The sequence below is a fragment of the Canis lupus genome, chromosome 16 (assembly GCF_003254725.2).
Source record: "Canis lupus dingo isolate Sandy chromosome 16, ASM325472v2, whole genome shotgun sequence".
Classification (NCBI taxonomy): domain Eukaryota; kingdom Metazoa; phylum Chordata; class Mammalia; order Carnivora; family Canidae; genus Canis; species Canis lupus.
Window position 1 is genome coordinate 32,072,408 of NC_064258.1, and position 21,845 is coordinate 32,094,252.

The 21,845-nt window shown below is 40.6% G+C and overlaps 1 long non-coding RNA gene across 1 annotated transcript; it reads left to right on the plus strand.

Annotated features, from left to right (window-relative positions):
• Positions 1-10,083: 10,083 nt before the first annotated feature.
• On the plus strand, positions 10,084-10,520 carry LOC125752656 (uncharacterized). Its single transcript, XR_007402683.1, has 2 exons — positions 10,084-10,228; positions 10,333-10,520. It is a non-coding gene; the product is annotated as an uncharacterized LOC125752656 (long non-coding RNA).
• The last annotated feature ends 11,325 nt before the right edge of the window (positions 10,521-21,845 follow it).

Here is a 21,845-nt window from a genome sequence, read left to right on the forward strand (position 1 = left end):
AGAAGCAGTGGGCCTCTGCTGCCTCTGAGCCAGATCTAGAATTTCAAAACATTTGGAACCTTGATCTCCATCCCACCTAAAAGACAAACGGACACTCTCTCCATATACTCGAGAGACTCCTTACTGTCCGCAAACCCAAAGTCCTAAACATAAAAAATGAAAAAATAAATGAATAAACAGTCACCAGAAAGCTAACACTGACTCCTCCCACCTTAGCATCCTGACTATGCATGAGGACTAATCATGGGACTTTGAGCAACTGTCAAGCAGCCTGTGCTTTCAGATTCTTTCCACTAGGTGGCATAAGCTGAGCCTTTGAAAAAAATAAAAATCAAAGATTTTGCATAAGTGACTATTTCCTTCCAAGTACAAATAGGAATTTTGCTTTCTAGGAATGGGAGGCTAAGCTCAGGAAAAAGAAAATTGAATTCAGATCCAAGATTATGGAAGACTTTTTTTTTTTCCCAGACTTCTGCCTTCTGCTTTCTCTCTGGAACTATCACTGATGAATGAGAACAGAGATTTCCCCCTGACCTTTCTGCTTAATAAGTGGTTAAGCTTTTCAGTGATGAGTCACCTGTGTTCCTCAAGTGCGGGTAGAGGGAACTACTGTCTTTTACCAATAAAGGTTACCTGCTTTTCATGAGCCCCAAATATTCATGCTTAAAAACAGTCTTGCCCAAAACCTTGACTTACACCTTATCATGTAAAAATAGCATAAAGATTGCCTTGTAGGGGTGGCTTGGTGGATCAGTAGGTTAAGTATCTGCCTCTGGCTCAGATCATGATCTCAGGGTCCTGGGTTGTAGCCCCACATCAGGCTCCCTGCTCAGCGGGGAGTCTGCTTCTCCCTCTCCCTCTCCCCTCCCCACCACTCATGCTTGCTTGCTGTCTCTCAAAAATAATATCTTTTTTTTTTTAAGATTTTTATGTATTTATTCACGAGAGACAGAGAGAGGCAGATACACATGCAGAGGGAAAATCAGGCACCATGCAGGGGGCCCGATGTGGGACTCGATCCCAGGACTCCAGGATCTTGCCCTGGGCCGAAGGCAGGCGCTAAACTGCTGAGCCACCCAGGGATCCCCTAAAATCTTTAAAAAGAAAAAAATAATTGCTTCATAGTATAAGATGCTTAACAACCTACAAAGTAAGAAGGCACCCTGGAGTCAAAAGCCCTGAATTTCCTTGGTACACCTGGCTGGCTCAGTTGGTAGAGCATAGACTCTTGATCTCAGGGTCATGAGTTTGGGACCCACACTGGGTGCAGAGGCTACTCAAAAAAAGTAAATTAAAAAGTAAATAAAGGTAAAGCTTTAATCTATATATTTTTTAAAAGTCCTGAATTTCCATGCTGGCTCCAACTTTTTAAACTGTGAAACTGGTCAAGTCACAATGCTAAGATTCTCAGTTTCAATGTCCAGAAAATGGTGATAATTGTTTGAAAACTAAGTGATCAAATGTGTATGAAATCTTAAGGCCTGAAATGCCCAATATCACTAGTCATTAGGAAAATACAAATCAAAATCACAATAAGGTACTACTTGATAACCCACCAGGATAGCTATTATCAAAAAAATAATAAATGTTGATGAGGATATGGAGAAATTGGAACCTTTGTGCATGGCTGGTAGGAACCTAAAATCATGCAGCTGCTGTGTAAAACACTCTGGCAGTTCCTCAAAAGCTAAACATAGAATTCTCATGTGATCCAGTATTCCGCGCCTAGGTATGTACTCAAAGGCATTGAAAGCAGGAATTCAAACGGATGTTTGTACACTAATGTTCATAACAGCATTATTCACAATAGCCAAACAGCAGAAACAACCCTAGAGCCCACCAACAGATGAATGGATAAACAAAATGTGGTGCATCCACACAATGAAATAGTATTCAGCCATTAAGAGAAATGAAGTCCTGACACATTACACCATAAATGAACCTTGAAAACATTATGCTCCATAAAATAAACCAGACATAAAAGGACAAATACCATATTATTCCATTGCATGAGGTGCAGAGAATGGGCAAATTCATAGAGACAGAGTAGATTAGAAATTACCATGAGCTGGGAGATGGGGAGGTTGAAGGTCATTGCTTTAATGATTACAGAGTTTCTGTTTGGGGTAACAAACAAGATTTGGAAATAGATCCTGGTGGAGGTTGCACACCATGGTGAATATAATTAATACCACCGAGTTTTACACTTTAAAAAATTAGTTAAAATGGTAAATTTTTTAATGTATATTTTGCCAAAATAAGGAAACACAAAATAATAATAATAGGTGGATTTAGAGCAATTTAGTTATTCAAAATCAAGAAAGATTTGGGGATGGCATTTTTCTAAGTGACTATATTTGGTGATTAAATTTCCTCTTACACACACACACACTCACATGCACACACATACACACACACACAGTCCGAAGGCCTGGCACATAACTCATTCAAATCACATTTGTATTCAGCTTGTGTGTGTCGAGTTTGTTCTGGCCCGTTTCATCCTCCCGGCAATCCTGCGAGGCACCCAAGAACCACAGCCAAAAAACCTGCTGTCCCTACACAGTATTATTCCAGAACCCCTTCTAGGTATAGACTCTTTCTTAGTCTTAAGGCAGAGAGGACAAGAGCAGAACATGACACAGTGAAGGCAAAGACATAATATTCAGTGAGTGCTTTGTATACCAGGTGTTTTACATGGGTTCTTCATCTTGAAGCCCAGATTGTACCTCTGCATTTTCCCAGATCTCTCCTTCGGAATCACATTCTCTATATCTGACATTTTCAAGCCTTGCTAAGACATTTCCACAATCTGCTCTAATATAACAGTTATATCTGGGTGTGTCACATTTAGCATATCACGAAAGTTTGTATTGATTTGCCTGTTTTCTCCCCTAAGTTGAGAGGTCCATAAGAATAGGGACTGTTTGTATACTCAGAACCACACTCAGAACCTGGCACAGGACAATTGTTATATATGATAGGCACTCAGCAAACATCGGTTCAATGGCTATGATAGGTATTATTTCCCGATATTTTAGAGATGAGGAACCCGGGGCTAAGGAGGTTTGGAAATGCGTCCAAAGACATGGAGCCGGCAAGCAAAGCACCTAGACTTGAGCCCTGGTCCTTGCAGCCTGTACCAGAAGCAAATCCCTCCACCAAAGTACGTGAGAATTTGAATTAATCAAGGACTATTCAGAATGCTCCACTGGAATCCTCAGTTCTTTTTTTATTTGACCATAATGGTCCATCAAAACTCCCCCTCTCTACCCTTCAAAAATTCTTACAACTCGGGGATCCCTGGGTGGCTCAGGGGTTTGACCTCTGCCTTTGGCCTGGGGCGTGATCCTGGAGTCACAGGATCGAGTCCCTCGTCAGGCTCCCTGCATGGAGCCTGCTTCTCCCTCTACCTGTGTCTCTGCCGCTCTCTCTCTCTCTCTCTCTCTCTCTGTGTGTGTGTGTGTGTCTCATGAATAAATAAATAAAATCTTTTTAAAAATTTCTTACAACTCATATTTACAAACATAAATCAAAGGCAGGAGTTGCATTGATGAGGCAGAGAGGGCAAGGGGCAGGCAAGGGAAGTAGAAAAAAAATAAACGGCATCTCCTTTTCCTGTGGTTTTTTTTTTCCTCTTTCAATTGAATATGTTTTGAGGGCCCTGATGTCAAATAACAAGGCTGACAAATTTGCTGAAAACCTTCCCTTTTAGCTGATATAGAAGAGCCAATACAATGGACTGGTTGGGTTGCCCATCTACTTACTCTATGCCTGAAGCTCTTTAGGAGCTTTGGGGTCCCTGTAGAAGCCACAGTTCCATTTCAGGATAAGGGCATTTTCATAAGAACTGGATGACTTGTCATGAACTGGATGACAGTAGTGCCTGCCAGAAAGCAGCCTTGTTTCAGTGTAAGGAGCCCAAGGTAATCCCAGCTGTGCCCATTATGCTATCTATTGCTGTGTAACAACTACTCCCGCAATGAAAGCTTAAAGGAGTGAACTTTTATTATCTCTGTGGGTCAGGAATTCAAGTGACTTAGCCGGATGGCTCTGGCACAGGGTATCTCAAGAGGTTGCAGTCAGGAAGTTGGCTGGCACCAGAGGATCCACTCCTCAGATGGCTCCCTCCCCTGAGCTCTTTGCTGTCCTTTGGCAGAGGCCTCAGATGCTTGTCATTTGAGTATCTCCATAGGGTTGCTGGAATAGCCTATGATTCTGACACCAATCCCAATATGTGGGTTCTTTCCCCATGCAAGCAATTCTCCAAGACCAGTTGAGTGTCCCACAATTCAGTTCAGTTTTGACACTACCTATATGCAGATTGTGTCCGATCTCACAGGTTAAGGACTCAGTCTCACTAGACTGTCCCACTTCAGACATAGTCAGAAGTGCAGGCAGTCACCTCTGTTTCTGACTGACCAGCTAGCTATAAATCAGAGGTTCCCAAAACCCCATCCTGAGGTTTCAATGAATTTGCTAGAACAGCTCGCAGAACTCAGGAAACTGTTCACTCTCTAGATTCCTGGTTTATTACAAAGGCTATTAAAGGATGCAAACCAACAGCCAGATGAAGAGATTCAAGACAAGGTATGTGGGAAGATATGCGTGATTTCTGAGCATGGCACTCTCTTTGCATCTCTGTGTGGTCAACAACCTGGAGGCTCTCCAATCCCCATACTTATGTATTTACATGTTTTTATGGAGAATTCATTACACAGGTATGATTGATTACATCATTGGCCATTGGTGACTGACCTCATCTCCAGCCCCTGCCTCCTCTCTAAAGGTCAAAGGGGGTGGGACTTAAACTTCCACCTCCCAATTACATGATTGGCTCCCCCCACAACTAATCCCCATCCTTAAGTGACCTAGAGGTTTTCCAAATGAGACCTCTTTCACATAACAAGACACCTTTTTATTACTCTCATCATGTGAGAAATCACAAAGGTTTTAGGCATTCTGCGCCTAAACATAAGGACAAAGACCAAATATGCATTTCTTATTATAAAGCACAATATCACCCTCACATGGCAGCTGGTTTCTCCAAAGCAAGTTATCCAAGAGAGCACAAGAAGGAAGCTGCAGTGCCTTTTATGACTAGTCTCCCAAGTCACATGCCATCACTTCCACAACATTCGATTCATTAAAAATCAGTAAGTACAATGCACACTCAAGGGGAGGAGAATTGGGCACCACTTTTTAAAAGAAGAAATATTGGGGCACCTGGCTGGCTCTGTCAGTGGAGCATGTGGCTCTTGATCTTGGGGTCATGAGTTCAAGTCCCATGTGGGGTGCAAAAATTAATTCAAAATTTTAAAAATATATTTAAGAATAAAAATAAATAAAAGGAGAAATACCAAAACAAGTAATGGATATATTTTATGACACCACCTCTGTCAACTTAAGAGAGCATTCATTTAAAAACACAAACCTCTGGGGTGCCTGGGTGGCTCAGTCAGTTAAGTGTCCGCCTTTGGCTCAGGTCATGGTCCCAGGGTCCTGGGATCAAGCCCCACATTGGGCTCCCTCCTCAGTGGGGAGTCTGTGTCTCCTGCTACTCCTCTCCCCTGCTCCTGTGCTCTTTCTCTCTCTCTCACCCTCTCTCTCTCAAATAAATAAAATCTTAAAAACAGAAACAAGCAAAACAACAACAACACAAACCTCTTCCTCCCACTCAGGAGATCTTACCTCTCCCAATTAAGTGACCCAAGCTGTCCCAGGTCCTGAGACATTCTCACATATCAGGAATTAATGATTTTCTTGATTCTAACACCCATTTATGAATGGTGTGAGCCCTTGCTCAGTCTAAAGTGTCAGTCGTTCACTATTGAGTACAATATTTACCAAACACTCTCTATTTCCCAAGTACTGAGCAGCTAGAGGTGAATGCAAAGACAAAAGACAGTGTCCCTGGTTCAAATGGCTCCAAGTTGAACTCAGATGAGAAGTAAGTAACCACTTGTCACAAGGCGATGGTAAAGTATTATGACAAAACGATGGTTCTGGGGCTCTAAGAACACACAAAGGAGATAACTACACTGGACTAGAGAGTGAGGAGAGGAAAAGAAACGCCTGCCAGATAAGATAATCTTAGAGATGAGTTTTAAATGATGAGTCACTATAGCCATGTTAAAAAGAAGGGGCGGGGAGGGAAAACTCACCAAGAGATCCTTGACTTGCATGATGAGGCAATGACAATGAGAAAGAACACAGACTGAATATTTTAGAGTGCATGGTTCCTTAGGGCTGGTATACGATCGGATTGAGTGGGAAGTAAGAAATGAGTTCAACAGGCTGCCAAGCTGAGCTTGGATTTTTCTCTGAAGCCAGCTGGGAGCCATGGAACTACTTTAATCAGTGTGGGCAAAAATGAAACATGCACTTAAAAAGGTCCCTACTCAGGGCACCTAGGTGGCTCAGTCGGTTAAGGTCTGCCTTTCACTCAAGTCATGATCTCAGGGTCCTGGGATAGAGTCCCATGTGGGGCTCCCTGCTCAGGAGGGCATCTTCTTCTCTCTCTGCCCCTCCCCTTGCTCCTACTCTCTCACATGGGTGCATTCTCTCTCTCTCTCTCTCTCTCAAATAAGTAAATAAAATATTTTTAAAAAATAAGTAAAATAAAAAGGTCCCTACTCAGCAATTTAGAAATATATTTGAAGTAAATTCAAAATGGAGAGTAGAAGGCCAGTCTGGAGGCTGATAGTGTAGTCGAAGAAAGAGATGAGCAGGACCAACCCAAGGACACAATGACAGTGGGGCAGAGGGGTGACCTCAAAGATGAAGGATAGAGAACGGACGTATTTGGTGACCTGTTGAATAAGGTGAGCACAGGGAAGGAACCAAGGGAGCCTGAGTTTAGGTCTTAGGATTATGCCCTGGACGAAGGGGATCCACTTTGCTAATAAAACAGGAAATAGAGGACTAGAGAGAAGAATGAAATCAATGCAGCTTAGAGAACATTGGGTTTGAGTACTTATAGGATAAAGCCCTTCCATTAGTTTGGGCTTACTGGGCGGAGAGTAGTTTGAGTTAATAGAAAACTAAATTATAGTTAGTTCTCAGAGCAGCCAAGTAGAGCAAGCAACTCTTGATCTCACAGTGGTGAGTTCCAGTCCCATGTTGGGTGTGGAGCCTACTTGAAAAAAAAATGAAAAAAAGAAAACTAAGGTATTGACTTTTATATGAAAAATTATAATTGTGTTGTGTTTTGCTTTATTTTTTTATTAATTTGCCTTTTTGGGGATGCCTGGGTGGCTCAGTGGTTGAACATCTGCCTTTGGCTCAGGTTATGATCCTGGGATCGGGTCCCACATTGGGCGCCTTGCAGGGAACCTGCTTCTCCTTCTGTCTGTGTCTCTGCCTCTTTCTGTGTCTCTCATGAAGAAAGAAATTTTTTTAAAAAATTTTTAATTTGCCTTTTTTTAAATAATCTCCACCCCCAAAGAGCACTCCAAATCACAACCTTGAGCTCAAGAGTCACATGTTCTACCGACTGAGCCAGCCTAGTTCTCCTTGCTGTGTCTTGTCTTGATCTTACCTATCTCCTATTTGACCTGCCTTATTGAATCTTTTTTTGTGAACATGTAAGAATTCTATCATTGTGGATTTAAATGGTTATTTCCAAATGCTCAAAGGTACTGAGAAATTTCATTTGCTGCACATTTTTTAATGTCCCTTTCTAATTGGTTACACTGTGATATATTCACACGGTGAAGTACTGTGTAGCCATTTAAAATGGTTTGTATTTAAAAATATTTAATGAATGGTGAAATCATTGAAAGTTCTCCTAAGTGAAAGAGGGCAGGTTACAAAATAGTACATACAATCTGATTCTAATTTTCATAAGAATATGTGTGCATCTATATACATAGGGAAAAAATGGAAGGCAAAACAGCAAAATATCATTCTGCCTATCTGAGTGTTGAGAATTTGAAATGATTTTTTTATTTTCTTGTTGTGCCTTTATGCATTTGCCAAAATCAAAACAATGAATATTTAATGTCCCGGGGTTTAAAAATTCATATTGTTTCCAAATGCTTTGCCTTATAAATTTATTCCACACCCACAGTGGCAAATCTTAAAACTGAAAATAAATTCCACAAATCAGCAGAAGTTATCTCTGGATCGTGCGGCCAACAGCAATAGATTTTCCTTATACATTTTTGCACTTTTCCCCCATAATGGAAAGGTTTATAATTAGAAATAGGTTTCTAGGAGGAAATACATTTCTTTCCTTCCTCTGGCCCATAAAAGTTCACTATCAGGAAAGAACCTGATGTTACTCATTTGCACCTCAGTGAGAAGCTTCCCCTTAGGTTCTCTAATTAGAAGGATGTCTGCCTTCTACCAGGGCAGGGGTCCAGTGGCTCAGCCCACCTACTGCTCCACCGGCCTTTCACAAGGAGTTACGGCCTCATAGGAGATCCCTTCTTCATGCTTTCTCCTGCTCCCCTCAGGGACTGAGAGCCCTGTGTCCACAATTTCCTCCTTAGGTCATATTTCTGTCCTAGTTTTGCTCTTCGGTGTTCAGTGTAAGATTCCATGGCTAGGAAAGCACATTGACTGCATGGAGCTACTTATAAGAAAAACCAGAGCAACCTCCAGTGGCTGAAGAGGTGAATTCCTCCTAGAACTCTTTTCTTTTTTTCTTTTTTTTAAAGATTTATTTATTCAGGAGAGACACAGAGAGAGAGAGAGAGGCAGAGACACAGGCAGAGGGAGAAGCGGGCTCCCTGTGGGGGGCCTGATGAGGGACTCCATCCCAGGACTCCAGGATCAGGACCTGAGCCAAAGGCAGATGCCCAACCACTGAGCCACCCAGGCATCCCTCTTTTTTCTGACTCTTGGCCACAAGCCCCTTCTTTTTGCTTTTTTTCTTTTTTCTTCCAGTTCACTCACTCCTTTACAGCAAGGCCTGGATTTTCTGAGGCAACGCAGTTACAAATGTCTTGTGCCCTGATCCCCTGATGGACCCTCATGCTTTTGTCAGCTCGAGCATGCTGATTCTTGGTTCAGGAAATGTGGTCACCAGAGATGACCTCCCTGGGAGCCTCGCAAGGGCCACAGGCCGCATAGAGATGAGAATTCCCCATCCCTCTACAGGTGAGGAGGTGAGGCTCCAGGAGATGAAGTGGTTTGCCACAGGCAGTGAAAATGGCCCCGAGCCAATACACAAGCCCTGCGTTCCTTTATTTACTCCTGCTTTCCTGTGCTCTGCAATTCCCTTACTAGACACAGAACCTTTCATTCCATCTTTGGAAAGAAGTCCTAGATGCCAGCTGAACTTGAAGGAAATGACTCATTGTGAACAGCTGAGTTTCCTAGATAGCTAAGGGCTTTCTTCCCTATCACCCATTTCCACTCCTTCCTCCTCTCTATCCCCCTTCCTCTCCTCTGTTTCCCTCGATTACTTTTAAACTCTTTGGAATAGTCATATATCTGGCTACCTCTAAATGTGAGCTAGAGCCTCCACCCTATCCACAGGGCTACAGCCACGGCCCAAGTTCCCTAGCAGAGCACACGGCATGAGTCATAGCAAGCTGGTTGGTAGGAAGGGGAGAAAAATTGGATCTACATTTTTCTAGAGCACAAGGGAGGCACCAAGCTTTCAGTATTGCCTTCAAATCCAGCACAATATATTGCAAAGTTTCTTGCCTTGGAAATAAAAGAGCTGAATGTGTGACAACACAAGAATATCATGATAAATCTAATTATAGGGGCACCTGTGTAGGTCAGTGATTGAGTGTCTGCCTTTGGCTCAGGGTATGATCCTGGGGTCCTGGGATCAAGTCCCACCTCAGGCTACCTGCAGGGAGCCTGCTTCTCCCTCTGCCTGTGTCTGTGCCTCTCTCTCTGTGCCTCTCATGAATAAATAAATAATTTTTAAAAATAAAATAAAATAAACCTAATTATAGCTAATATATATTTAGTGCTTACCACGTGCCAACACTGTGCTAATTGCTTTGCATATATGCATTCTTTGATCAATATCAAGGCACTCAGTCATGGTGCAGTGGTGTGAAACAGCAACGTTTGAGAGACTATTGAAGAATGGGGACATTTGCCTCTAAACTTTTTAATTCTTGGATTTGTTTTCCTTTTTCTGAGTCTCCCATTGCTATTAGGTTGCTAAATATTATTGTTCTGGATTTCTGATTTGCTTTCTTCAATCTCCTACAAATTTAGAAGGATAAGCCAATCATGCTGGAATTCTATCCAGTAAAAGGTAAGTATGGTTGATAAGGGCACATAAGTTAAATATAGTAACAATAATGCATGTGTGGTACCCAGATAGAAATATACTTAATATATCTGTTTCATTCATTTTAGGTGCCAGAACCTTTATTTTAACTTTTTATGCTGAAATAATTTCCAACTTACAGAAAAGTTACAAGAACAGTGCAAGGAACTTCCATATACTTTTCACCAACCTTTCACTGACTCTGGCTGGAAGGATCTCAGTGAGTTCACGGGGTACAATTTCTCAGGATCACTAGTAAAGAATGTCGTCATTCTAAGTATTGCTTAGTCTGTCATACATTTAATCTCCTAATTTTTCTTCCTGCCTTAAGTGATTAAGATTTAGCTAAATTAATTTTGCTACCTATTTTGAACCTGAAATCAGAAGTATGGAAAGCCCTAGAGGTATTAAAGCCATTGACCTGATGACCTACAGAAGTTAAACTATTTCAGACTGAAGAAAATTAATCCTGGCTTGTAGCTACACTATTTATTTATTCATTACAAGTATTTATTGCTAGGAACATTTTGTAATGGATATAACACTGTCAGAAGGCCTTTCTATCTACTCTTGTCCTCTAATATGGAAGCACATCTGACTTCATCAAGGATGGAGGGTATTCTGATAAAGCAAAAAATAGAGAGAAATTAAAAGTTTTCTTAAATATTTCTTTCTGCAGCCAAATTATTCATCACTGAAGTTTTTGTTTTGTTTTGTTTTTAGTGATCTTATTTTCTAATGCCTGGAATCTATGTTGCTAAAATGAATTTTAAAAGACTGACGGGGCGGGGGAAGGTGCCTGCGTGGCTCAGTAATTGACCATCTGCCTTTGGCTCAGGGGGAGATCCTGGGGTCCTGGGATGGAGTCTCACATTGGGCTCCCTGTGGGGAGCCTGCTTCTCTCTCTGCCTATGTCTCTGCCCCTCTCTGTGTGTCTCTCATGAATAAATAAATAAAATCTATTTAAAAAAAAGAAGAAGACTGAAAGGTAAGGACTGTGTATTTCAATGGTACAGACTTTCACTGCATAAGCTAATGCTGAATTAAACACCAAGCTGATTTGAGTTAAATGTTGAATATACATTAAATACCAGGAGAGTTCGACCACTGGTTAGAAAAATGTCAAGATGATCTTCCTCATGGTTTCTCTAAACCATACTCCCCTTCATGCAACCCAAAACCCACATACTTCTTAAATTTGTATTTATTTAGTCACTCATTCATTCAACATTTGTATGGTAGGGTATCTTTCCTCTTAAGACAAAAACAAAAACAGTGCTGCCACCATAAATGATGATTTGAGCACATCCTGAAATCTTATCACTCCTACTCAGCTCAAACATATAAATCCGTTTAATGTAAAATTATACCTGAAAAGTATATGGCCATTTCTAAAGTGTTATAATATGAAGTAGACATACCACCTAGGAAGTGTCCTTGTCAAAAACATTTAAGACCAAAAAACAAATAGGGATGCCTGGGTGGCTCAGCAGTTGAGCGTCTGCCTTTGACTCAGGGTGTGGTTTCTGGTTCCAAGATCAAGTCCTGCATCAGGCTCCTTGCGAGAAGCCTGCTTCTCCTTCTGTTTATGTCTCTGCCTCTCTCTGTGTTTTCCATAAATAAATAAATAAAATCTTAAAAAAATAAAAGACTGAAAACAAACATTCAAGACTAATCACAGATTTATTTATTTATTTATTTATTTATTTATTTATTTATTTATTTTAGTAATCTCTACACCCCACATAAAGCTCTAATAATGACTGGAAGTTCAAGAGTCACACGCTCTACAGAATGAGGTAGCCAGATGCCCAAGACTGATCACAGCTTTTGACATAACTCTAAGTTACAAAAAGTACAGGGGTAAAAGAAAAATTTAAATAATACTATGAAGAAATAGTCAAACAAGTTCAGTACATGGGATATTTTTTAAGACAATGGCCTGGTATGTCTAATAATAAGCCAGTGTAATGGAGGGGAAATGTGGTAGAGGGATTATATTCTAAGTTCAAAAGTCATAACAACCATACATAATTCATGATAGTTGGTTAAGCCATAGTTGAAAAAAATGAGCTATACAAATTTCTCCTTAATTGGAAAAAATTGAGCTTACATATTAAAGTATGTTGAAAAATTATTGTCAATTCACTTAGGTTTCACAATGGCACTGTGGGTATATATGAGAATATGCTTATTTTTTTTAAGATTTTATTTATTCATGAGAGACACACTGAGAGAGAGGCAGAGACACAGGCAGAGAGAGAAGCAGGCTCCATGCAGGAAGCCCAATGTGGAACTAGATGCTGGGACTCCAGGATCACACCCTGAGCCGAAGGCAGACGCTCAAACACTGAGCCACCCAGGCACCAGAGATTGTCATTATTTTTAAGAGGTACTGCTAAAGTATTTGGGGTGTAAGCATGCTGGAGTTCACAAATTAATTTATATTTATATTTATAAAACAACAGAAAATTATGTGTGTATGCATAATATATATATAAGCAGGGAATTAGAAATAAATCACATACATATTTACATAAACATATGTTTGCATGTACACAAACAGAGAGAAAAAGCAAATGTGACAAAACGTTAACAACTGTTAAATCTAAATGGTGGATAGTATTCATTCCACTATATTTTTAAATTCTCTTTAAGATTGAAATTTTGTATCATAACATGTTGATGAGAAAAACACATAGCAAAAGGAAAGATAACCTCTACACACCAGCAATGGGAAGAGTGGTAAGAGGGGGCTGAAGCCACGGGTCCCATAGTGGGGCAAACACCAGGCAGAGACCACACGGGCTGAGTGTTCAATGTCTGAGCAGAAACAAGAGTTGTCCCCACACGTCCACCAGCTGCTGCACAGAAATAGTGGACAGTCAGGAGCTGGGAGGAATAATCATCCAACAAAAAGAGCAAGAAATCTGATGCTTGTGGAGATTGAAACAAACATCCTCAGAACTTTGGAGGTTGAACTGAATGTTCTCAGAAGCTTGGTATATGATTGGGATCCCTCAAATAGCAGTGAAGATCCAGACTAATCACACCCCCAATACTAATGGCCCATCAGTATCCCCAAGCTCAGACTGGAAAATGAACACAAGGGAGAACAATGAGAACCAAAATTGTCTTTTTTTTAAGATTTATTTATTTATTTATTCATAAGAGACAGAGAGAGAGAGGCAGAGACATAGGCAAATGGAGAAGCAGGTTCCCTGTTTTCCAATTCTGGAAATTGATCCTAGGACCCCAGGATCACCAGCTGAGCCAAAGGCAGATGCCCAACCACTGAGCCACCAGGAGTCCCAAGAATCAAAACTGTCTACACCCACATAGTTCGGTGTCTTCATTAACACAACTTTGGTATTCCCTTGTATTCATTAGCATAATTTTGCTAACCCAAGTGACTCTTATCTAAGAAAGAAAAAATTGCAAATAAATAGTTCACTGTAGGAACTTATCAAAAGACCCAGCAATTCAAGAAAGCATCAACAGACAGTTTATATGCCAAGACGCTTTGAATGCCTTGTCCCAAAACCTTCACCTTGCTGTTTCCACAAGTCCTAAACTCTTTTATTTAAGATTTCATTTATTTATTTATTTGAGAGAGAGAGAGAGAGAGCATGAGAAAGTGAGCACGGGGTGGGGAGGGGCAGAGGGAGAAGCAGATTCCCCACTGAGCAGGGAGCCGATAGGGGACTCGATCCCAGGACCCTGAGGTCATGATCTGAGCTGAAGGCAGACAGGTAACTGACTGAGCCACCCAGTCGCCCCATGAAAATTCTAAACTCTTATTATCATGATAATTGCCCAATTCTAATCAAGTCCCTGATTGAAAGACCTGCCTTAAACCAGAGTTCAAAATCTCAGTAAATCAGGACTTGTAGAGAAGCTATCTGTGAAGTTGGCATTCTCTCTCCCTCTAATAAGCAGTAAATACAGTTTTGTGTTACCAAGAGGTTACTTGGGTACTATTTGGGAAGCCAGCATTCTATAGGGACAAAGAGAAAATTCCATAGCCAACAAAGGAAAAAGGCAGCATACAATAAAGTAATGGCAAGGACACTGAAAAAAAAAAACAAAAAAAAAAAGACTTCTCATCAGCAAAAATAAACGCTGGAAGACAATGAAGTAATATCTTTGATGTGCTGAGGAAACATAATTGGAACTGAAATTTCTAAAGTCAGGCAAAATATCATTTACAAGTCAAGGCAAATTAGAAAAATTTTTTTGACACTCAAGCACTTAGAAATTACTACTAATAGATCCGTACAAAAAGAAATACTAAATTAGAAAAAAATGAACCTAGAAGGGATGAAAAGGATAAAGAAGCAAGAGTATGCAAAAGAATTGTTAAAATATGCTGGTAAGTCTAAATAAATACTGAATGTGAAAAAAATTACAATATCAATCATTTTGTGTGTTTTCAAAAACCAGCTGGCATTCCCAGTTAAAGACAGCATATTAAAAGCAAGCATTTGATTCTGCTTCTTCCTGAAACCCCACAAAAATTACAGTCAAAGGATTTTTTTTTTCAAACATAAAACCCACCAGAATGAAAAGAACAGGAAATATTTCAGTAGCAACAAAATGTTGGGTGCTGAGAAGCAGAAGGCATGTCAGTTGGGGAATACTGGTGATCAATCTGATTTCACCACAGAGCGCCCAAAAGGCCAGGCAACTGGCAACACCAGCTCTCCCTAGGGTTAAGTCTGAAGATGGACTAAACCCACACACTTCCCTGGAAGTCTGTTTAAGAGAAACTCCACAGATGTCCTCTCACTGCAGTCAAGCAACTGCTCCTTCTCTATCCTAGCGTGAGACTGGAGGCTTATTCTCTGAAGAGATAAAACACAGGGTCTCTGGACTGGGGGACTATCAGGCATAGTTGAGCATGCTGGTATCCTACTAAAAACAGGAGGGAAAAAGAAAAAAAAGAAAAAAATTAAAAAAAAAAAAACAAAAAAACAGGAGGATGCCCAGAAAACCGGGCTTCCAGAGGCGAAAGGAATTCCTTGTATGAGAATAAGAGCAATCCCAGGGTAACAGCTCAACTCTAGAGTAGAGAGCAACCTGTCTGGAATGGGACAAGTCAGAAAGTTCCAGGAAAGACTTATGGGGGGGTGGGGGGAGGGAAACAGAGGCAGGGAATGACACTGAGAAAGTAATTGATATGCTTGCCAAGAGGAGATTCAGGCAACTGGGGTAAAGTATGGGGCTGAATTAGTGAGACATTCCTGAAAATTAAGCATACAAATAACTATTAATTGGAAGGAAAATAGTTACACAAGAGGGGTACCTGGGTGGCTCCATGGTTGAGCATCTGCCTTTGGCTCAGGGTGTGATCCTGGGGTCCTGGGATCGAGTCCCACATCGGGCTCCCTGCATGGAGCCTGCTTCTCCCTCTGCCTGTGCCTCTGCCTCTCTCTGCGTGTCTCTCATGAATAAATAAATAAAATCCTTTAAAAAAAATAAATATAAACATTTAAAAAACAAAGTACAAAGTTTATGCAAGAAAGGAAAAGTAATAGCAAACAAACAACATGGTTCAACTGTGAATCACAGTTCTATGGTTTTAACATCTTAAACATTGACTACTTATAAACAAAATTACGACATAGCTGTTTAAAAAATATATAGAAAGGGGAAGTTTACACATACCTTGTGGGGGATGGAATAAAGAGAAAAGAAAAAAAAATCTCAGTGTTCATCTCAAGAAATCAATAGGTAATGCCTAAAACTGAAAACTCAAAAAAAAAAAAAAACCCAGCAATATAAATATATTACTGAGAAATAAAATGAAAGAAATACCCAGTGTTTTTCAATACGTTTGCTTCCAGAAAGCAGGGAGCGGGAAAAGATCACGGAGAAGGAGGAAGACAGGGCTCTAGGCAGAAGGGTGCTACTGTTTTGCAAGTATTGCACAAAGTATCGATCTTTATGCATGTTACAGGACTGATGACCATAAAAACTAAGAAATTTTTCTAAAGCTGGATTCAAAATACTGGATAGTAATAACAAAGAATATGGGAGAAAAAGTATTTCCAAAGGAAATTGAAATAAAAATCCTCTTGCAGAGGGTAAAAGGACCAATTAAATGTAGGCTTTGTTTAAATAAAGTTGACAGAGCTCAGTAAAGAGAATTCAAAACACTAGACAAACCCAACCCAAGAAAGGAAAAAAGAAAAAAGAGAAGCCTCGATAAATTAAAAAAAAAACCCACAAAGTAAGATGGCAGAAATTACTTTAAATAGATCAGTCATCACAATAAACTTAAAAAGAGAATCACTATTAAAATACAGGTTGTAAAAAAAAATAAATATAAAATAAAATAAAATAAATAAAATAAAATAAATAAATAAAATAAAATAAAATAAATAAATAAAATAAAATAAATAAAATACAGATTGTGGGGACGCCAGGGTGGCTCAGTCAGTTTAGTGGCCAACTCTTGATTTCAGCTCAGGTCATGATCTTAGGTTGGTGAGATGGATCTTGCCTTGGCTTGGAGCTCAGTGGGGAGTCTACTTGAGATTGTAACCCTCTCCCTCTGCCCTTCCCCCTACCTGAGTTTTCTCTCTCTCTCTCTCTCCCTCTCTCTCAAATAAGTAAATAAATCTTTTTTAAAAAAATAAACCAGGGGATCCTGGGTGGCTTGGTGGTTTGGCGCCTGCCTTTGGCCCAGGGCGTGATCCTGGAGTCCCAGGATTGAATCCCATATCAGGCTCCCTGCATGGAGTCTGCTTCTCCCTCTGCCTGTGTCTGCCTCTCTCTCTCTGTCTCTCATAAATAAATAAATAAAATCTTTAAAAAAATAAAAATAAAATACAGATTGATTTTTTAAACCTAGTTATAAACAGTTTATAAGAGGTACACTTAAAATAAAAAATATATATACATGTATTATTCCAGACAGAGATTGTGTTTAAAAAGTCTTAGAGAGACAACCTATCAACTAAAAAAAAAAAGTTATAAATGATTTTTTTAAAGCTGTGAATTTTATGTAACTAATAACATAATTCGGTACTATCCCAAGCAAAAATGGACAGAATTAGGCAAAGGAATTAACATGCCCATAAACCTGGGAGATTTTAATCCATCTCTCAAAAGTTAGTAAATCAAGATAAAAAAATAAGGACTTAGAAAATCCTTTAGAAAACCTTACATAGGAGGAAAATAAAGATAGAAACTTGCATTCCAAAATAGAGATTAAATATCCTGTTCAAGCATGTGCAGGACATTTGCTAAAATTGGCCACATAGAAAGCCACTAAGGAAATCTCAACCAATTTCATAGAACTGACATTTAAAATTAATTCATAAGAATCCAGAAATGGGCCCTCAACTCTATGGTCAACTAATATTTGACAAAGCAGAAAAGACTATCCACTGGAAAAAAGGACAATCTCTTCAATAAATGGTTCTGGGAAAATTGGACAGCCATGTACAGAAGAATGGAACTAGACCCTTCTCTTACACCAGACACAGAGATAAACTCAAAATGGATGAAAGATCTAAATGTGAGACAAGATTCCATCAAAATCCTAGAGGAGAACACAGGCAACACCCTTTTTTAATAATAATAAATTTATTTTTTATTGGTGTTCAATTTGCCAACATACAGAATAGCACCCAGTGCTCATCCTGTCAAGTGCCCCCCTCAGTGCCTGTCACCCATTCACCCCCACCCCCCGCCCTCCTCCCCTTCCACCACCCCTAGTTCATTTCCTAGAGTTAGCAGTCTTTACGTTCTGTCTCCCTTTCTGATATTTCCCACACATTTCTTCTCCCTTCCCTTATATTCCCTTTCACTATTATTTATATTCCCCAAATGAATGAGACCATATAATGTTGTCCTTCTCTGATTGACTGATTTCACTCAGCATAATACCCTCCATTCCATCCATGTCAAAGAAAATGGTGGGTATTTGTGGTTTCTAATGGCTGAGGAATATTCCATTGTATACATAGACCACATCTTCTTTATCCATTCATCTTTCGATGGACACCGAGGCTCCTTCCACAGTTTGGCTATCGTGGCCATTGCTGCTATAAACATCGGGGTGCAGGTGTCCCTGCGTTTCATTGCATCTGAATCTTTGGGGTAAATTCCCAACAGTGCAATTGCTGGGTCGTAGGGCAGGTCTATTTTTAACTCTTTGAGGAACCTCCACACAGTTTTCCAGAGTGGCTGCACCAGTTCACATTCCCACCAACAGTGTAAAAGGGTTCCCTTTTCTCCGCATCCTCTCCAACATTTGTTGTTTCCTGCCTTGTTAATGTTCCCCATTCTCACTGGTGTGAGGTGGTATCTCATTGTGGTTTTGATTTGTATTTCCCTGATGGCCAGTGATGCGGAGCATTTTCTCATGTGCTTGTTGGCCATGTGTATGTCTTCCTCTGTGAGATTTCTCTTCATGTCTTTTGTCCATTTCATGATTGGATTGTTTGTTTCTTTGGTGTTGAGTTTAATAAGCTCTTTATAGATCTTGGAAACTAGCCCTTTATCTGATAGGTCATTTGCAAATATCTTCTCCCATTCTGTAGGTTGTCTTTTAGTTTTGTTGACTGTATCCTTTGCTGTGCAAAAGCTTCTTATCTTGATGAAGTCCCAGTAGTTCATTTTTGCTTTTGTTTCTTTTGCCTTCGTGGATGCATCTTGCAAGAAGTTACTGTGGCCGAGTTCAAAAAGGGTGTTGCCTGTGTTCTCCTCTAGGATTTTGATGGAATCTTGTCTCACATTTAGATCTTTCATCCATTTTGAGTTTATCTTTGTGTATGGTGAAAGAGAGTGGCCTAGTTTCATTCTTCTGCATGTGGATGTCCAATTTTCCCAGCACCATTTATTGAAGAGACTGTCTTTCTTCCAATGAATAGTCTTTCCTCCTTTATCGAATATTAGTTGACCATAAAGTTCAGGGTCCACTTCTGGGTTCTCTATTCTGTTCCATTGATCTATGCGTCTGTTTTTGTGCCAGTACCACACTGTCTTGATGACCACAGCTTTGTAGTACAACCTGAAATGTGGCATTGTGATGCCCCCAGATATGGTTTTCTGTTTTAAAATTCCCCTGGCTATTCGGGGTCTTTTCTGATTCCACACAAAACTTAAAATAATTTGTTCTAACTCTCTGAAGAAAGTCCATGGTATTTTGATAGGGATTGCATTAAACGTGTATATTGTCCTGGGTAACATTGACATTTTCACAATATTAATTCTGCCAATCCATGAGCATGGAATATTTTTCCATCTCTTTGTTCCTCAATTTCTTTCAGAAGTGTTCTATAGTTTTTAGGGTATAGATCCTTTACCTCTTTGGTTAGGTTTATTCCTAGGTATCTTATGCTTTTGGGTGCAATTGTAAATGGGTTGACTCCTTAATTTCTCTTTCTTCAGTCTCATTGTTAGTGTATAGAAATGCCACTGACTTCTGGGCATTGATTTTTGTATCCTGCCACACTGCCAAATTGCTGTATGAGTTCTAGCAATCTTGGGGTGGAGTCTTTTGCGTTTTCTATGTAGAGTATCATGTCATCGGCGAAGAGGGAGAGTTTGACTTCTTCTTTGCCAATTTGAATGCCTTTAATGTCTTTTTGGGCAACACCCTTTTTGAACTTGGCCACAGCAACTTCTTGCAAGATACATCTATGAAGGCAAGGGAAACAAAAGCAAAAATGAACTATTGGGAATTCATCAGGATAAAAAGCTTCTTCACAGCAAAAGAAACAGTCAACAAAACTAAAAGACAACCTACAGGATGGGAGAAGATATTTGCAAATGACCCATCAGTTAAAGGGCTAGTATTCAAGATCTATAAAGTACTTATTAAACTCAACAGCAAAGAAACAAACAATCCAATTATGAAATGGGCAAGAGACATGAACAGAAATTTCACCAAAGAAGACATAGACATGGCCCACAAGCACATGAGGAAATGCTCCACATCCCTGGCCATCCGGGAAATACAAATCAAAACCACAACGAGATACCACCTCACACCAGTGAGAATGGTGAAAATGAGCAAGACAGGAAACCACAAATGTTGGAGAGGATGTGGAGAAAGGGGATCCCTCTTGCACTGTTGGTGGGAATGTGACCTGGTGCAGCCACTCTGGAAAACTGTGTGGAGGTTCCTCAAAGAGTTAAAAATAGAACTGCCCTATGATCCAGCAATTGTACTGCTGGGGATTTACCCCAAAGATGCAGATGCAGTGAAACAGCAGGACACCTGCACCCCAAAGTTTATAGCAGCAAAGTCCACAGTAGCCAAACTGTAGAAGGAGGCTCGGTATCCATGGAAAGATGAATGGTTAAAGAAGCTGTGGTCTATGTATACAATGGAATATTCCTCAGCCATTAGAAATGACAAATACCCATCAATTGCTTCGACGTGGATGGAACTGGAGGGTATTATGCTGAGTGAAGTAAGTCAGTCGGAGAAGGACAAACATTATATGGTCTCATTCATTTGGGGAATATAAAAAATGGTGAAAGGGAATCAAGGGGAAAGGAGAGAAAATGAGTGGGAAATATCAGAGAAGGTGATGGAACATGAGAGACTCCTAACTCTGGGAAACAAACAAGGGGTGGTGGAAAGGGAGGTGGGCAGGGGGATGGGGTGACTGGGTGACAGGCACTGAGGGGGGCACTTGATGGGATGAGCACTGGGTGTTATGCTATATATATGTTGGCAAATTGAACTCCAATAAAAAATAATTTAAAAATAAAATGAATTCATATACACTAGAAAAATTGGGAAATGTAGATATTTTAAAGCACAAGGTAAAAATTTTCTGTCATCCCACTCTAGCTAGAGCTGCCCTCTTTAAAAATTCGGCATAGTTCCCTTTCAGTCTTTTTCAAAATGTGTATTTATACCCACTTTTCTTTTTCTTTCCTTTTTTTTAAAGAGGGATTTGCTGCATATTCCTTTTGTATTTTGTTTTATTTGCACGTAGCGTCCTGGCTTATTTCTGCTATAAGGACACTAGCCTCTGTAGAGTTTATTTTCATTCCAAAGGCAGGCTAATGGAAGGAATATCGGCTCGTTGCGATAATGTGTGGCTCTTAGAAGAAAGTGAATATTCCGAGCGGTACAAAGTGTTCATCCTTAGGTAAACCAGAAGGAACGTGGCTACAGAATGCATTGCAGGAGAGATGAAGAGCAAGGCATGAGAGTTCAGCAAAAGCCGGATTGTCCCTCGACCCACCAATTCAGAGGCTCCTCCACCCCCAATTCACAACTAGCAAGAGCCCGCGGAGGGAAGGGCCCACCAGTCCCACCTGCCGACCTGGGGGAGAGGAGGTGCTACCGAGGGCCCGAGGAGGAAGCCCTGGGACAGGCCCTGGGGGATGGGGATTTGGGGGAATAAATCACAATCAGCACGGGGCATCCCGAAGGACCGGGAGGCTTCCGCTCCGCCTCCCCTCACCACAGGCCCATCGCTAAATAGTCACCACGGTCTGTCTTCTGCTCCTGGACCCTTGAGGGGGAAATGCTGTTTGAACCCGCGGCAGAGGTGGGGGAGGACGAGCCCGGGGCTGCTGCTCGTGCCTGTCTGCGGGGGGAGCCGGGCACCGCGGCCCCCGCTCCGGC